The following is an 18,854-nucleotide window of genomic DNA, read 5'->3' on the forward strand; positions in this document are numbered from 1 at the left end:
TGTCCAGTTGTCAACAAACATTTCCCAGTGCATTTCCAGGCTTTTGGTAATATTGGAAAATAAGAAATATTGCATATTGGCAGTATTACAGACACATCTGCTCTGACAAAGCCAGGAATGGAAGTCAAAATACATGCTTTAGGTCATAATTCATCCTGCATTGCTGTCAGAAAAAGTTAAATGTCCTAATTAAAAATCCTCATATCACAATATATGAGATTTTCTCCAGAATTTAAGAACAGGAACCACTTTCCTACATTGCCCTCAATACAAAAAAAATGTTTTTTTTTTTTCTTTTTTCATTTTCTTGGGTGATTCTACCATTAGAAATGAACCCTGTGGGAAATATCAGATGGAAAGCATAAAAAATTGTTTATTAATGCCATCCTGTTGAGTCAGTGGGAAAATCAATACTGACTGAAACACTGACATTGTTGAAGGTTTCGCAAAGGGATCATTTTCAATATAATGAAGACCTCAAGGGCACTTTTAATTTTTCAGTTTGTTTTCAGATGTGTGTTGTTCTTCCTGTAAGACATGCCTCTTTTTTAATTTCAGTGACCTCTGGTGAATTGCTATCTTAGGGATTATTGTGAAGGCCATGTAGCACAGTATAGGATGAAGTTTTTCATGAAGTTTGACATTTTTAATTGGCCTGAAAATAGTGCCGGTACGTAAGCCATATCTGCAGCGGGAAATCAACAGTTCTAATAATTAAGTTTGCAGGTTTGTAGGTCCCGATTTCCTGTGAAGATGTACAACTTCCTTCCTGTGTTGAGCAAATTGTCAGGGTTACTTGGAGTGACAGACTATTTCTGCAGAGCTGAGCTCAAAGGAAAACTTCTATGCACTGGAACGAACCAGGTGCCTCAAAGCTGGAACAAGCTAGAATCGTATACCGCTCTTTGGAATTCCTCTGTACTCTTCTCAAAACAGCCAGAAGAAATGCTGAAAATAGAATGTGTTGTAAAACATGGCCTATGGGTTTGAAGTTGGTCTGTTTGGTTGAAATCACTTGCCCATGCAAAGATTTCAAGCTATTTTTGACAGAGGTGTATGGAAACTGTGGTAGTTAGGCAGAATAAGTATCTGCTTCTGTTATTGAATTGCCAGAGCTTCATAATAAAAAGGAAGACTGTAATGTTGAAATAGTTTTCTTCTTCTATGCCATACTTCCATGGTAACAACAGCCTATTGATGTCAACTTCCCAGTATAGTTTAATTACACCATTAAGAAGATATTTCAGAGTTAGGTGGAATGAATGAGACCTCCAACTAAAAAGCAAACTCAATAAATGAAAGAAAAACTTTGATTTCAGGCATGGCTTTTTTAGCACAGCTTATATTTATGGTTAGTGTAAATTGCAATGCTAATGAGCTTTAGTGGTAACAGTAATGGATTTGGTTTCAGCTGGCTTTGACAAGTTTGTGAGAAAAAAAATCACCACTAACCCATGTATACAGGCTACATGTGCCTGAATGTCTGTTCTCAGTAACACATGAAGCAGTGATGTTCCTTTATCTAGGCCACGGACAATCAGCTGAAAATGACTTCTCTCTCCCCCCACCCCCCTCTGGCTCTCTGTGGCTCTGGATATTGCAATTAGGTGTCCGTCTCTACAAACAAAGCTCACATGGAGTGCTGAATATTCATGAGAAGCTGTCGCGTCCCTGGTGCTCGTCCAAGAATCAGAGGCCGAGAAAATTGCCCGCGAAAAATCAGGTAGCCAATTCGATGGGGCTCAACAGGGGCCTCGCTTGCACTGGAACAAGACGCCTTAAGCTTGTAGACCTGACTTCTGAGAGCTCAGTATTCCAAGTGGTACAGACACAGTTGGCGGACGGCTGCAGCTTATTTCCCGCAGATGCGGTGGCTTAATCGCTATTACAAAGATTAGTGGCGCAATCTGCATCTGACACGCAGTCAACTTTTTATAGCCCTTGTTTAGCAAACGCTCCTGTGCAAGATAATTCTCAGTTAGATGGAACATGGAGGAAATTATATGAGGAACAACACAAACATCTGACTGACGTCTGTCTATAATGGTTCGAAATTAGACACTGCAATAAGTTAAACTACAGCATTTTATTTATAACATATTTCAATAAAAACTACTTGTAGTATGTACATCTTAGCTATAGTGATTTTAGGGAATTATATTTATGATGTTTGTAATTTGGGTAGATGATCATATGTGATCATAGTTAAATCAGCAACAGTACTATCTCTACAATCACTGAAGGGTATCTTCATCCATGCCCACACTCAGACATATGCATACGTTGACTATAATATCAATTACTTTGGTGGTATTTGCCAGAGTTTACAACAGCATAAGGTAGGCATCATAATTTGCTTTGGTATGCTCTTAGTCAAACACCTGGCAAGGACCAAGGAGTATATAAGGTCAGGATTCATAACGATCATTGTATATTGTCCATTCAAGGCTGTATTATCATTTTTGTTAAATTTCACTTTATGTATTATTGCCGATGGTGGTCAGTGTGGGGGTTTGGTAATGAAAGCCCAAATTTATTCACTATCCTACATTTTTCAGGTCACCTTCACTGAACAGTAGGAGTGAATTAGAGGATATAATCTCTGCTTGGTGACTGATTTATGGAGTCGATTGGCAGGTAGGAGACAAGCAAGTCACTTCTTTGTTTAAAGGGTGTAATCGCTAGCAGTGGCACCTACTGCCCACTCCCATGGACTCCACGGCAAACCCCAGGCGAGGCGAATTCTAACAAGAGTAATGACACAGGGGAGCTTGCGCCATATGTCTGTGTCAGCTTGTGTGAAATAAAATTAACTCAACAGGAAAGGGGAAAAAAAGAAACAGGGAGAGGGCATGTCTGTCTGATAAGCTTTCACCTTGAAGATGCCGGTTTTCTTAGGGCTGAAGGCCTCCTGCGTGCCTCCCTCTCCTTCCTTGACTCGACTGCGACATCCTTTGTGGCTACGCGGTGCAGGATTATGCGAAAGCGAGGTATTTTCCATCTAGGGAAACGGTGGCTTTTTCTCTGCCAGCACAAGAAGCCCCCCGATTGGCTTGAATGGCCCTTTATTTGAAAGGCTGAACGGCACCAAGCTGTGACATGAGATCTAACTCTGCTGGTGCTGCAGGGGAGGGAGCCAGAGGGCCATGCCGTGTAAGTACTGTAATGTTCAAGCCAAATTATACCCAGTGTCAGGCGAGTGTGGGTAGAGGAAGGAAACAATGATTTGGCAATAAAAAAAGAATGACACCTTATTATAAGGGACTCTTTTGGAAGACTGACTCATTACGTCTGCTATGTTATTGTAAAATAAGCCTTTGTGAGGTAGCTGTCAGAGCCAGATACAACACTGCACAAAATGATTTTCCTTGAGAATAATGTTCAAAATCAATTAAGAATTGTTAACATCAATTGTATTACATGCTTTTTTCCATTTTGAGAATAACCTTACTTACCTGACCTTACATTTTACCTGACACAAGATTAATTTTCAACAAGAAAATGGATTTGTGTGGATTACTCACTTGTCTCTTTTTGTTATTCTTGACAAAAGCCTCTTCAAAGTCATATCGTTTTTTTTTCTCATGTCTTCACAGATTAAAAGTAAAAAGGAATGAAATTCTATATATTTTTGCAGGCTGTCGCGTAACTCAGTAATTAAGGTGCTTGCCTTGAGTGCAAAGCTGAGCTCTATGGCCCGTGCTTGATCCCAGTCCTCAGGCAATGATGACAGGGAGCCCACAGTGGCAGAATGAAGCCAACAGATAGGCCTGGGTATATTAGCAGGGATTGTTCATCTCACTGCACCCAACCATCCTTCAGTTCGTCTGTTGCCTGCAAGTTACAGCTGTCCTCCAATAACTGCCCATTCCACTGCAGTGTGCTGTGGAATGGGTGCAAAATGCAGCCGTTTATCTCTATCAATTACCTGGCGATCGCTAAGTAAAACAAAACAGGTATGTGTAGAGCAACACTTGTGCATCTGCTTAATCCCAACTGACAAAGAACACAAGAGGTGTGAGTCATCGTGATAAAAGCTGGGTAAATGCAACAGCGAGGCACATATGACTTTGTGAGGTGGCAGACTCCCACACTGGCCACCAAAGAGCTGCACCCAGCACATGTTACATTTCAAGCGAGCCTACTTGCAGTGCGCTGTGCCGCACGCCACCACCTCTTTTACCTCGGCTTGTATATTTCAAACTGCCACGAGCATCATTGGAATTGATAGAGGAAATGAAGCCTGTGGGTTCAACTGTGAATTTGAGTAAAATGAACACCTCTGAGACATAGGACTGGATCCTGGCGACCTCCGACAGTGTGACAAGGGGAGCAGTGGAGATGTATAATTGGCTTTGTGTTTTTTTATTATTATTATTATTGTCATTTTTGTTTTTATCGGAATGTGGCAGTCTGAGCTCAGTTTCCTGTAGGCAAAGCAGCAGGACAAGGGAGATGATACAGCTCTTTGTATGGGCTTTTAAGGATCAGCCATGTGGGCCTGCTGTCATGGCAAACCAGCATGAGGAAACATGTGACTGAATCTGTTACTGCTGGAGGTGGTGGTTGGGTCTGTCCCTCTTGGTACAAATATGACATGCACATATTATTCCCTGGTATTGAAATGACCTAAACACACTCAGGGATCCAGTACACAGAGAAGTGAAGGGGAGTTGTAAGGCTAATATGTATCATTATACTGCAGGAAGACTAGTGATGCTGATGACAAAAAAAAAAAGTTTTGAAGGACAATACTAGCATACTGCAACGGCCAGTACTGTTGTACCTACCAAGCTTACTTTGTGTTAATTAGATCCCAAAAACACACGCAAGGTTTGTTCGACTCATTTCAAATTGTGAGGGAAGAGGAGGAAGTGGGTTATTGTCCCCTTGAATGTGCAAGACAGCCCGCGGACTGCCCCTTCAGGCCAACACAATCCATGCCACCTTCGGTGGCCCTTGCAGTGCTCGTCTGGGGTTGGCGTCAGGCTCGCTGGCTCACCCCCCTGTCCAGGCGCCACATTTAATAGCTGCAAAAGCCAGCTCCATCTGCCGGCAAACGCAGGGGGTGGAGGGCAAGGATCCAGATGGCGCCGTCGGCGGCAGCTGATGGTGCTGTGTGTTAATAAACACCCCTCTCCCCCTCCTCTGATAAGGGGGTCTGTAAAGTAAACATCTGGAGGGTGGCATCTAGTTAGATCTCTTTCCGGCTCAGTGCACCACGCCTAAGCAGCCCGTTGACACCTCGTCAGCTGTGCTCCCTGTGTGTTCAGTCGACATGCATGTCCGAGACTGGGGCGGTGGTGCTGTTTAACAGAAGCCAGTATTGCAAGACAATGGATGACCAATGGGCCCAGTGAAGCAGTCTGCTCTGCTCCCCAGCTGAACTGTTGGCCCAGACTTCGGACGCTTGCAGTGACTGGATGCCATATGGCATCCTCACATATGCTGTGTGACAGCCTACACTCAAAGCTCTCTGTTGCATTTCTTAAATCCACCGACCACTGTTAGATCCACCTCCTACCTTGCATTCCACTAGCCGCGTAAATTAGCCGGTCCAAAATGTGTTGTATTATTCCTGTACCCATTGAAAATGTTTGAATATCTCTGCTAACATTGCTTATTACATTTGCAAAAGACTTCTCACAATTGCAAATTTTCACCTGTTGTTCAGTGTTTTCCCCAAACTGGACAGGCATCTTTGCGTGTGCTGATTGGCTCTTAAACATGTGCAGCATGCCTCTGAACTTGATGGATTGCTAAGTTTCCCATTGACTGTCACACCTTGTCCATAACAGCTGAAGGAGGCCAAAGACTTATTAATGAATCACTGCTGTTAACAATGCAGAGGTTACTCCATGCAAGGACAGCCCCCTGTGGGAAATCCTTGTGATTCCTGACTGAAGGACCCAAAAATGACCTGTTATCTTGGTCTAAACTGTCTGGAGAGGGGCTTTGTCAATTATGAAGAATGTGGCACACATTCAAGCTTAGTGTTTATGCCATTCTACATGTTTCAGCTCCATTGCTGGAAGATGAGCGGGGGCCAGATGCGATGAAAACAGGTCTGACAGCTGTGCCAGCTGTCGATCCCAGCGGTGTCCATCTGCAAGGTGTGCTGATGCAAAAATCAACATTTTTGTGTTCTCTTATGAAAAACCAAGCATGTAGCCCAACTTGTAATGCACTATGATGAAAGTCTTCTCTCTGCTGAAGTGATAATGCTTGTTTCGCTAATCCTTTCTCTCAATGAACTACAGGACCTTCAAAATTTCCACAGTCCTTAGAGTTTAGTGAAATGTAATTTCATGTGAATTACTGACTAGCACCTCTCCCTGTTCTGCAAAGAGTTGAAGGAGGGAGAGCAGGCATTGACAGGTGTGTGTGTGTGTGTGTGGGTGTATGTGTCTATATATATATACACACACATACATGGGCTTATTTTCTTCATAAAGGACTCACACTTTTGCAGTATCTCCAAAGTGACTTTCAAGATCTGAGAAAGGCAGCCGGTGTTTTTAAAGAAGAGTGCTTTTTAATGCTCTTAATATTCCACCTGCAACATTCCCCAGCTGTAGTGTTTTGTCAACTTTCCACAAGCCAGCTGGAGTCCACTCAAGGAGCGTTAGCACATGAACCAACTACACTTCAATTATTCAGAGAGAGAGAGAGAGAGAGCGATAGAAACAAAGAGCAAGAGAGATGTGTGTTGCAGTTATTATTTTTGTAAGAACAAATAGCCTCATGTACAATGAGATAAATATAGGTTTAAATGGTGTATCATAAGGCAACAGATAAGCCATGGACATAGCGGGTTTGTCTATTTCGCAATATTTCCTTTAGAAAGAAGATTTAATAATGTGTAGATGCATTTTTTAATTGGAAGGGCAGTGACAGCATAAATAAAGAATGTCTCTCCTCCTGCACTCATATTACAACTGTCGTGAGAGGACAGGAAATTCACGCCACTCTGCCAGTGTCAGTTAATGAGCACTCTCTCATTACCGTCCTCCCTTTTTGAGGCCGTGCACTCAAAAACATGCTTCTTACCTTCGCAGATCCGTGAAAAGCAGAGCGCCTCCTGTCTTTCATTCGTCAGATAAGGGGGGTAATACAAGCGCATATATGCATGAGGCGCTGTTTTAAATAGCTGACACGAGGCGAACATCACGTCTTGGCCGCGTCCCGAGACGCGCCCTTTCCTGGGAGCTCGGGAGATAGGCACGGAGGGACGAGCTGCTCAGAGAGCCGTGAAACTGGATAAACTCCGCGGTGTGCGGCGAAGTGCGAGAAACTGTGCAAACATGGCGAGTTTGTCTTGCGCTTCTCTCCGCTCGCGTGGGTCACCGACTGGACCCGTTTCAGTTCTTTTTTTTTCCGCACACAGTGTTATCCTTTCAGCCAGCAACTAGCACACAACAGGGCCATCTGTCCAAACATTTGGATGTTTTTTTTTCCAGTTCCCGTTTCTGTTAATTACATCAGTTATTTTTTCGTTTTCTCCTAATGCTGGTCAGCCAAAGGTAATCATTACTCTTGAATACATTTCCAGGTTGCAATGCTCACTTTAAAATGAATAGGTGTGTATTGAGCTCACGCTGCTGACAATCACGTTATTTTATGCTTAAATGGTTGCTGAAAGTTTCCATCAAGTCTGTAAGTTGGCGAGTGTTCCTTTTAGCACATTATTGGCTTACATTTTGCATACTGAAACAATTCACTTAAAATACCTTACTTATCAACAACAGGGCCCCAGCCAGGATTTGGAAATGCAATCTTTTGATTGCAACCCAGCTCTTTAACAACCACACCATTTTATGTTCTAAATGAATAGATTGCCAGGTATTTGCTTTTGAGTGATGTGGCAGCCATCCTCTTGAAGGTGGATACAGTAGGACTAAATGAGCTCTGTAAAATGTGGTTAATTAATTCCTCAAGTACAAATGCACAATGAGACATGCTGCTAAGTATTAACCTGTGCAGTTTCTTTACACAATGATAATCATAAAAATGAAATGATAGTGTTATTTATCAAAGAGTTTGATTTCTTGAATTATTATGAAGTTTCCTTCAAGGTGTTCTGATTTTGACATTATGTTAGGCATTACGTTACAGAAGAAGTACTGTATTGATATTTACTTGGACAATTAATTTACAGTTATTGGCATTTAATCTGGGTGTCTTGTTCAGGATTGCTCTCAAGGTCAAGGTTACTTTATTTGTACCCGTAGGTATAAAGAGCCTGGAGTATGTATAAAACATGTATGGTACAAAGAAGAGAGTCTGATGGATGTCCACATCAGTTACTAATTTCTCACTGGAATGTGAGCTTGTCTCCCTAACAATGTCACAGTGTGATTCAGTGCTGGGTAAACCCCTGACTGTGTCCCTCCCAGAGCCACTGTTGCCACAGTTCCCCTTGTACTGCTGCTGAGGTACAGCACCATGGACAGCTGACATTCCACTTGTGCTGCCAGAGTTTGTCAAGCCCCAGACTTTCCTCTGCTCAAGCATCCACATTTACCTGCAAGTAGTGGACAGGTAATTCAGCTGATCTCTCCTGGACCAAATGAACTGAGATCCACAGGCTGTTTGAGTGTAGTTTCTTGTTCAATGGCAGCACTTCAGACTACAACAGGAAACATTACTTGTGATATATATCTTGTTTTGTGGACTGCCAGCTGGTGGCTAGAGGTATTTTTATTATATTTAATGAAATACAGGAAAACCCTTGCTACACTAAGTCCTGACTCCACGCTTCCTAACCTCTGCACACATGGCCTTTCACAACTCTGTCTGCACTTCGCATGGAATTTTCATTCGCTGCAAGACAGAGCACATCACCTAGCATTACTCAACATCTAATGCCTCATTTCATTGGCAGCAGAACAATTAGCTCCAAAAGTATTTCCAGATGCCTGTTAAGAGTTGCACATTCATTATCATCAGCCTCATTACCACCTTTGCGTTTGCAGCACAAGCCAGCAGCCCCCCTCCCCCAACCAGTGAAGGACTCCAAACTTCCCTTTTAATGAAAGCACCGTAATTACAATTTGCCATAATCAATGACAATTTTGCAGTCGGCTTGCCTTCCAAAGAGACGCATTTGCTGGGAGGCGGGAAATGCTACCTTTGAAGGCCAACTTATGGGAGTCTCAATGGAGATGGAGGTGCAGGAAAATGGAACCTCATGTACCCCTCCCCCCAAACACACACACACACACACACACACACACACACATGCACACACATCCCATTCTACCCTGTTGCTGTTTTCAGCAAGGCTCCCGGACCCTGGTCACGGATGTGGCCCATGCAGTGGCCCATGCTGGCAGAAACTCTGAGGAGTTATCTTGGGACAGGCGATTGGTATTCCATGTGGATGCTTCATATGAGCGAGACTAAGCAGAACGCACAGGGAATCAAAAAGGGAGGCTTACGCGGCAGAGGTGCCGTTCCTCTCGCCGATCCTCAAATCCCCTCTGTAGGGATGGAAGGCACTAATTGCTGCTGTGGTCCAGCGTCGAGCCCTGTTATCTCCCAGCCATTCGGACGGAACGCGGGGTCAAAGCGGAAATCGGCCTATTGACCAACCCTCCAGCCTCACAGGCTATTGAGGGGCATGACGTGCAGGGCATGCCAGAAGGATGAAACGACTGTTTTCCAGCCACCAGAGTTGCGCTGACAGCAGTGAAATGCAGACACAGGGTGGTCAGCAAAGCACTATGACTCAGTGGGGTGGAGGATAGTCACCTAAAGGCCACTTACAAATTCGAGGGTGAAAATGAATGTCAACACATTCTTACATAAATGTGGGTACTGTTTAATTTTTTTTTTAAATTCTCCCTCCTTTTTGCACTTCTTATCAACACTGACAGTCTAGATTACATTTGCTTTGTAGTGACACAGGCACTGGAAGTTAAAATTGTGCTGCAGCCTCTCTACTCCTCAGCTTCCATGCTAGATTTTACATTAGGAGAGCGTGGGGAGACATCATGTTCTTCACTCATGCGTTTTCAAACCATAGGAAGCTGCAACAGTATGGGGCCTCCATCAAATTGACAAGTGGGACAGAGGTTTTCAGTAGAGAGGCTGTTTACAATTACTGTACTGTCAGCAGCCGTACCACCTGGTAATCATTTTTCTGCCTGATTGTTGAAGCTGCATGAAGTCAGGGTTTGGTAAACACTGGGACGGGAATACCAGGCTCCTGCCAGAGGTGGTGCAGATGGGCCAGTAGGGGGCAGTCTTCCCATTGGACAAAGAAAAATCCAATGCCCCAGTGCAGTGATGGGGACACTACGTGGTCTAACATGCTGTCCTTTCAGATATCGAGCTCCTCTCTTGCTGAGGTTGAATAGTCCATGACACATCACAGAGCGGGAAGTTCCCTGATGTCCTGGCAAAATTTCAGGTCTGGCCATCTAATCATCCCCAGTTTAATTGGCTAAATAAATGCCTCCCTCTTCATCTCAGCATATTTGTGGAGATCTTTCTTCTGTGAAATTGCAGCTGTGCATCAGCCAGGTGGGTACAACAGTCACCACTCTCACACAAAAGTGCTTTGAGATCCATGAAAGACAGTGTGTGTGTGTGTGTGTGTGTGTGTGTATGTGTGTGAGAGTATGTATATGTATGAAGTACTGAATAGCGACTGAAGAGCCAGAATTTCGTTATGTTACAGTTGGGAGGTGGGGCTATGCAACTTACAGTAGTTAAGCCCTGTACAAGCCCTGTTTCTTACCACTATACCGCACCACCATGTACTAGAAGACTAAATGAAAGTATCCAAACATTTTTATGATTGTGTAATTATCAGTATTGTAGCAACAATGCTATATTTGTAACAGCAACAGCAATGCAAAGCACACTTCACGTTGCCTTTCCTCTGAAAAGCGTTGGTGCAGTGATACAGTTTAGCAAATATACCCACTGCAGAAGCAATAAAATGCCTCTGCAATTTTGGAATGGAAATGAATTTGGCTAGTTGTTGTCACTCAGATCACGAAAGCCTTCAAGTGGGCCTTTGGTTTCCGTTTCCCAGAGTTGGTGCCAATACATTGCAGAAGCTTCCTTTCAAGCCAAGCACTTAGCAGCCAATTGCTGGTGCATTAGCGAAAGTATGGCACTTAAAAATAGAAGTTAAAATAACTTTTGAATGTGTTACACTGCATATCAAATCCTAAGAGTCAAAGACTGTTGTCACAGGACCTAGCTGAAAATGTATGTAGAGCACTTAGAACTGGCATTGTGGGTAATTAAGATCTATAACTTTAATTTAACATACTAAGTTTGAACATCTGTAAATAGGGGTTGAGACTGTGCTGGATGAGCCAGGTTTAATGGTGCTTGCCTGTATAAAGAGTAAATAGTATGTTCAGCTGCTTCACCCTACAAACCAGCCCTTTGAGAATCTCATTTAGTAGCATACAATAAAAGACATTAGCCATACTTAGCTAGTAACTGTCATTAAATGTACTGAAGACACTGTGCTCCCACCAGTCCTGGCTTCAATCGCACACCCACAAACTTCAATAAAAATCAAATGGGCCTATGTACGCTAACTGGTAGTAATAAAACAGCAATTTTTATGATGTTATTTGCCTGTGTTTTAAATATGGTAACTTACTTAATGCTGTCAGTTGCCCATCTTTCCAGCAATAAAACTGTGATTTACATATTGGGAGGGCAAAGAGAAATATGAGAATGAAATGGTTCTTTAGTATACCATCCTGTTGAACTTAATAGTGAGCATACGTGTAAAATGAAGCAGTCATACTACCATTTAGCAAAGAAATGTGAATTAGAAACATAATTCAGTCATAACATGGGCCATGTAGAAGTGCCATGAGGCTTATCTGGATTTGTTCCGTATATGTAATTATCCATTCTGTCTCTGATTATGTAGTGTGTTGTTTTGAATTTCTATGGCTGCTTGTGACACTCTTAAGATAATATCTGCCAAATGCAAAGACCCTGTACAAAGTTATTATTTGTCTCAAAGTCTGACTAAAGCCATACACCATTAAATTAATTGTTAAGTAAAATGGAAACTTTTCACTCTGGATTGTTGCATGCAAGTTCAACCCTGACCTCTCAGTGGATTAAGGAGCCATGTCTTGTTATTCATCAAATGACACAGAGTTTGTCTTGAAGGACAGTCCGTGTATTCAAATGACCCTGCTGCATACACCTGAACCAGCACTTATGGCTTCATGATCAGGAGAGGAAAGAACCTTCATTGACAGTGTGTGGATAAGTTGTGGTGGAGCGATTCACAGGAGTCAGTAAAGTGAGTTTCAACAAGGATTTCATGTCTCCTCCTTCCCCATCAAGCAAAGACAAAGAAGTGCAGCCCTGATTATACCACATGAACATTTATTGGTTTTTTTTTTGAAAAACCAAGTATTGTGTAAGTAAAAATGTAAGCAGTATGAACTTGATTTTAGTCTGCTGTAAAATTGAAGCTGCACCTCTGCTGTTAAAATCATTTAAAAAGGAATTATGTTTCTGACAACTTAATCTTCATTACAATATATATATATATATATATATATATTCAAAATACTGTTTTTAACATTTACCCTAAATCTTTCAGCTGCCAGCTTCCTGTAGCCTGTCTGTTTGGAAATGGGATCCCTGTAAAAAGCTCTATAAAAACTGACTGCAACAACACTTGCTGTTCACATGTATCCATGCTTGATAGCCTATGGTAATACAGATGCTGAGAGTAGATAGCTGAAACACAGGTGAAAAGAAGAAGATAACAGGAATGGCTTGAATACCTGACTCACATTTACACACAGCCAAATTCATCTCAATACATAATGCCCTTTGCAATTACAGATCACAGTCTCAGCCCTGACATTTACTGGCACATGGGTCATCAGCATGAGTTCTCACGGTCTGAAGCCAAGATCTACATTACAACTGAAATTTTTGTGAATGACTGAACGAGAGTAACATCTACATCTTATATTCGCCCATAAAATACACCAATTCGTCTTTTCCTCTGTAGGCAACAAAACGAAAAATACATCTGATATGTATAGAGCTGTGCATCTACAGTACATAAAATGATCATGTTGGAAAAAAGAGCAGAAACAAGGTGTGACACAGAAAAACGAAATATGGCATAATTTTATCCACTACTAGCTAACTAGCAACATTTAACATACAATAGCAAAAAAACACTGCAAAAGGACTTGCGTTATATTTTGATAGCTTGGTGACTTGAATGAGAATGAGAGTCCGAATGAAAGAATAAGAGAGAGGCAAAGTATGTGATAAGAAAAATAATTCAAGAAATACCACTGTATGACCAGTAACACCCTACAGCTCCCAGCAACGTTTCACTGAAACTTTAAAATTATTTGTATGCACTATTAGTTCTAAACACGTTTGGCTAGGCCTATATTTCCCCCATTTCTTCTAACAATAAATCTGGTCCTTCCACTTTAACCAAACTTCGAGTACATAAATCTGCAGAGATAGTGGATTCTCCAAAAGTCCAAAAACGCTAAAAAATCTATCATGTCATGTCTTCAGACACTTTGTAATGGTATGACAGTGTTTGTCGCAGGTACCCACGTAAGACGTACTGAAAAGCAAATTAACTGACGGTGCTGATTCAATCAAAAACCACGTTAAGTGAATACAGATAGTTGTTAAAACAGGTGGGAGCCCAATGCAGAAGCGTTTAATGGTATGGTAATGGGTGCTGCGGTGGGATGCGGCTGACTCTGCTCCCTCCGACTCCCGGTGTGTAGGAGACGTAGATGCCCTCCTCTTCCTATTTTTATTATTCATCGCATCAACAGAAACAGGGCGGGAAATGCAAATTCCGTGAGCAGCCGACGCAGATCTCAAATGTGTCGGGGGGTCCCGAGGGAGACAATCAGATGCAAATCACCATAATTAAGTCCCCTCGTTTGACAGGACAATATCAAAATTAATATTTGCATGCATCGTAATGAATTCTCCTCCTCTCCGTGCAGGTGGGACGATCACGACTGTCCCAGGGGTAATTTGGCTGCAAATTGGATGTTTGTTTGAATCATTGGCCGTGAGACCTGCTACATGGGAAATGTGTTATATTATTATTATTATCATTATTATCATTGTTATCATTATTATTATTATTATTATTATTATTATCAGGCTCGGTGCCAGGAGAAAATACAGAGGGGTACAATTGCAATCCACAGGGGTGCACAAAAAGTCAACAAAAGAGACAACTGGGGGTATACTACAGTCCGTCTGGACCCCTAAGCACTCCCATAGTGCCGGGCCTGATTATTATTATTATTATTATCAGTAGTAGTAGTAGTAGTAGCAGTGGCAGTAGTAGTGGTAGTAGTAGTATATGGTATTTGATAACAGATGTGAAATGTGCATCTGCTGGGCATGACTTTCAGCACAATTGTAGATCCTTCTTCAGGAAATGAGGAAATCAGCACCTCACAAAATCAACTGCTTGATTCAGAGAAACATTTTACCAGAGATTCTTTTATTATTATCTTTGGCTTGTGTTATGTAGATGATGACAGAGTACATAATTCAAGTTTCCCAAAGGCTGGAGTTTACTAATTGGCAGGACTGAATGGGGAGAAATGGGGCATGTCATTGAAACTCTCCATGAGGTTTGATACATCCTGGCCGGTTTAACCACACTGTGCGCTGTTGTCTACATTCTTATAGATTGCTCTTATTTCCACTTAGAAGAGTGATGAGAAAAGGCAAAACTGTTTTACTACGTTGATTCTTCGGGCCATCATGATTAGATGAGCATAAGGCCCTCCAAGTCTTGGAGCTCTGCAGTCAATTGTTATGTTAGTCCTCATGACTATCTGAAAAACAGTAACATGAAGAAATCAATAAGGTGATGTTGGTTGTTTAGTCGTTGTTTATATTGTTAATGTGCAAGTTAAAACAGTAGGCTTGGAAGGAAGTAAAATACAGTAAGTGAAATGGGCCAGATTTAGCACAAGATGAAAAACTCAACAGACTGCAGATTTTACAAAGAAAATTGTAAAATGCAGCTGCTTTAGATTAAATAGCCACCAGAGAGGTTTAAGTTCATGTTTTGCCCATTCCTTGTTACAACTGTATTAAAGTGCATTTATATTTTATACACTGTTTCAGTCAAATTAAAGTTTCACAGCTCATGTTGCTAACTGCAACAGGCAGAGACTACCAGGAGCTAAGACAGTCAACATATTTTAGCAGCTTCCACAGAGCAGCAAAGCAGCAGGTTTTATACAGGTCTTCATAGCCTCAGCTTCTGGAAAAAAAGGACAAACCCAGAATTCATTATCAAATAAAAGTAAATCAGCAGAGTGCATGCAGAATCCATGACCATTACATTGTAGGTCTATTTTTCTTCAGATGGAATATGCCACTGACAGTGATATGGACATGGGCTTTTGTGCCTATGGCAGGAAGGTCTAAGAAATATCTGATCAAGAGCATTTTTTATTCTTCACATTTTGCCAGGTGTCAGCTCCATTGAAAAGGTCAAAGTGTAATTTATTCAAGCAGAGAGTCAGCAGTGAAATACACAGATCCTTTTGCCCACTCCTTGGAGAAACCTTGTGGGATTCCAGGCAATCGTTGCATCAGACTGGAACCTGAAAAGGAGAAAGGGGGTAATATGCTTAGAGCCTGCTTCTGGGCATCTTGTGAATCCATTTACATTAACATTTAATTTACATCAGCACACACTGGCACTTGTTCCTAAACCATAAATGTTTCATTGAAATAATATGAAACTGCTAAAATGAACACCCTAAAGACACAGTTATTATGTGGCCATTTCAATTTCTGTACTTTAGTAGTGATGAGATTGGGCCAAATTTAAATGGAACCTATTTTTAATGAATATTTAGGGATGTGTATTTTTATGTGGGTGCTGTAGGGTTTGGATTAAAGGGCTGGATGGACATAATCCTGTGGACTTGTCTCCCTTGTATTATTGGGGCTCACAACAAACAGCATCTTTCCGCATCAATCAAAAACAATGTCTTACAGAGAGGAAATTTTTCCTCTCCCACTTGAGGTTCCCTGTATTAAAGCCCTTGACCATACATACAATACCAAGACTGTCACTGCAAGATGGCCTTTCGAGCCTCAAGTGATCTGAGCTGGAAAATGGTTACCACACAATACTCAAAACTCAAAACCCAGTGCAGTGTTGTAATACTCACTGAAACACCATGACAGCACCCCATCCCCCCAAAAAAGGAAAAAAAAAAAACAAGCGCTACAAACAAAGGAAATAAAAAACAGAGGTACTAAGCTGGTGTATCATGGGAAGGAGGTGCTAATGCACTGTGCTGACAGCCAGGCCCAAGTGGCACTCCTGCCAGCCTGAGGAGGCTACGGCGACAGAAGTGATGAGATTAGCGGTGTCCTATCTGGAAAGCCTCTGCTAACAAACGGAGGAGTGGGCAGCTGCCGTCTGCAGACTCCGTCAGCTCCAGGGACTGGGACCCACGCACGAGAGGAGTAGAACGTCTTACTGGGAATGAAATAGAGTGTCACAGGTGCTGGACTGATCAGCCGTGCATCCCTCCCCTGCAATGCCCTTGTGCCAAGTCATAAATCGCGGTGGGTCCTTAGATTAGCTCAAAATCTACACTCACTTTGCCAGCTGAAACAAATGCAACACGCCGTTCTCTGGTGTCCCGGGAGGACTGCTCAACAAGTCGGGACTGATTGTGGATCAATAATGGACTCTCAAATGAGCCCATAAATGAATGATACTTCTTTAAATATCAAACTCATTTTCAAATATGCAGTTTTGAGAAGCTTCAGCGGGGTCTGGCACTATGGATACTAGTGAGGCCTTTTCAGTGGAGAGTTCTTTTTATTACTGATAACAGCGAGAGCTATTATTTCATTTGAAGAGCCCAGTAAACAAACGGCAAAGGACAGGTGCAATATGGTCATTTTATATGGGTATTGGAAAGGCAGGAGTTATGGGCCTCTATGCCCCCATGCTTTTCCAAGTAATATACTCTTAACAGATTTAGTCATTAGGAAGAGCCGGGTCAAGGCCAAATTGACATCAAATGGTTTAAATTAGCTCCGCTCATCCCCATTGATTTATACTGTGCTGTAAATTGCATCTGCTGAGAAGAACCCTCAGACAATGGCCGGGAGTCTAATTGATCTCGGGATTTGAGGCATCATTAAGACATGGTTCTAGGCATAAGAGTATGGTGATTATTATCAAAAATAGCCTAAATGAAGGGGAGATTGCCCACAAAGAGGAAGGATCCGCTGAGATCTTTGTGAGGGACTTGTTAGCAGGTTAGCACTTAAACAGAGCCACTTGAAAGCAGCATGTCCTCGAGCGTGTTTTTTGAAGCATGTCTCACTAATACAGTGTGGAAAACAAGCTGCACTCTTCTGCCTCAACAAGAAAACACCCTTCCCTTTCGGTCGAATTAAAGCAGAGTCTTACACATCTTCTTTTTGAATGCTAATCCTTCAAGTTAGGATATACACTTTACTGTAAACCTACCAGAAAACTTGGATTATGTTATCTATTGTCTGGGATTAGAGGTAGATTACAGGTATAATGGTGCTTTCACTAGGTTATTTATATTTATCATTGGCTGCTTGTCACAATAATTTGCAATTGCGTTTAATAAGTTGGTAAATTGGTAAATTCACCAATAGAGAAATAAATGAAACAATTCAATAACTCAATGTTTTCGCTGATAGGTCTTGCTGACAGTTCTCCCATTTTACTGCACATTTCCTAAGACTGAAAATACTATAGATATCAATAATCACAGTATACCAATGCCTGCTTTAGCATTGTGTTGACCCAGTGCCCAGGGTGCTGTAAGTCAATTGTTTTCACTGCAGATGTTCCTTTAATATTGTGCCGATGTTCGAGTAACGTGAGAACAGTGCAATAGCTGGGCCTGATAACTGGACCTTGACATGTGACTGACTGCAGCAGGCCAGGAAATAATGAACTCAGATCAATTAAATTTCATTTTAATTAAACTGTTCCAAGCTCAGTTCAACAGCACAGAGCTCCCACTAGGTTGGATTGGTGGGGTCTGGCTGAGCACATGGCTTGTCTTGTCTCGTTTCCTCTTATGTGCGGCTGTTGAGTGATTCCTTGACAGTGCCTCTTTCAGGAACATTTGAACAATGAAAAAGGGGCCCTGTCTTCATTTCTAACTCATTTGTCACCAGATCAAGGAGCTGTACGCTTGAACATTCAGAATGTACCAGAGCTGAGTGGCTACAGCCCAGGAGATGAAGCATTGACCTTTCAGCTCTAACTTGCTCTGAGAGCTCTGCGGAACAAGCCCTCAAAGTGAACATGGGCATCTTAACCAGGCATGAAACCCCGTAGATATCTTTGTTCTGTTACAGCGATTGTGGGTTGGTGAGTGCACGTTTGTTTGTTTGTATGCGCACATGTGTGCATGCACATGCATACGTGGGGGTGGAAATCCTTTCATCTTTTTTTTTCCAAAGCTGCGGCATTCCTGTCCTGCCTGGGCCTTTTGTGAGCACAGCCTTAGAAGGGATGAAATTATATCACAATGCTCCACAAACACTGGCAGCCGTTCCACGGGGAGCGCTGTCCAAATAGCAACGTTGTGTCCGTGCTCCACAACCCATGTGCTGGGACTGCATGCCACCTGATCAGAATCTACAGCAGCTGCCTCCTCCATCCCTCCATTCTCCTGGCTGCATTCGTTGTTAAAGACCCCTTGCAGGGTGTCAGAAATGCAAACATGTAAGTTTCTATTTTCCTTGCTTGTTAGTTCACGCACTAAAGGATAAATGGAACGTGTTTCTTGTTCCCATTTGCCAATTCTACC

This window comes from Megalops cyprinoides, chromosome 4, assembly GCF_013368585.1.
Source record: "Megalops cyprinoides isolate fMegCyp1 chromosome 4, fMegCyp1.pri, whole genome shotgun sequence".
In the NCBI taxonomy this organism is placed as follows: Eukaryota; Metazoa; Chordata; class Actinopteri; order Elopiformes; family Megalopidae; genus Megalops; species Megalops cyprinoides.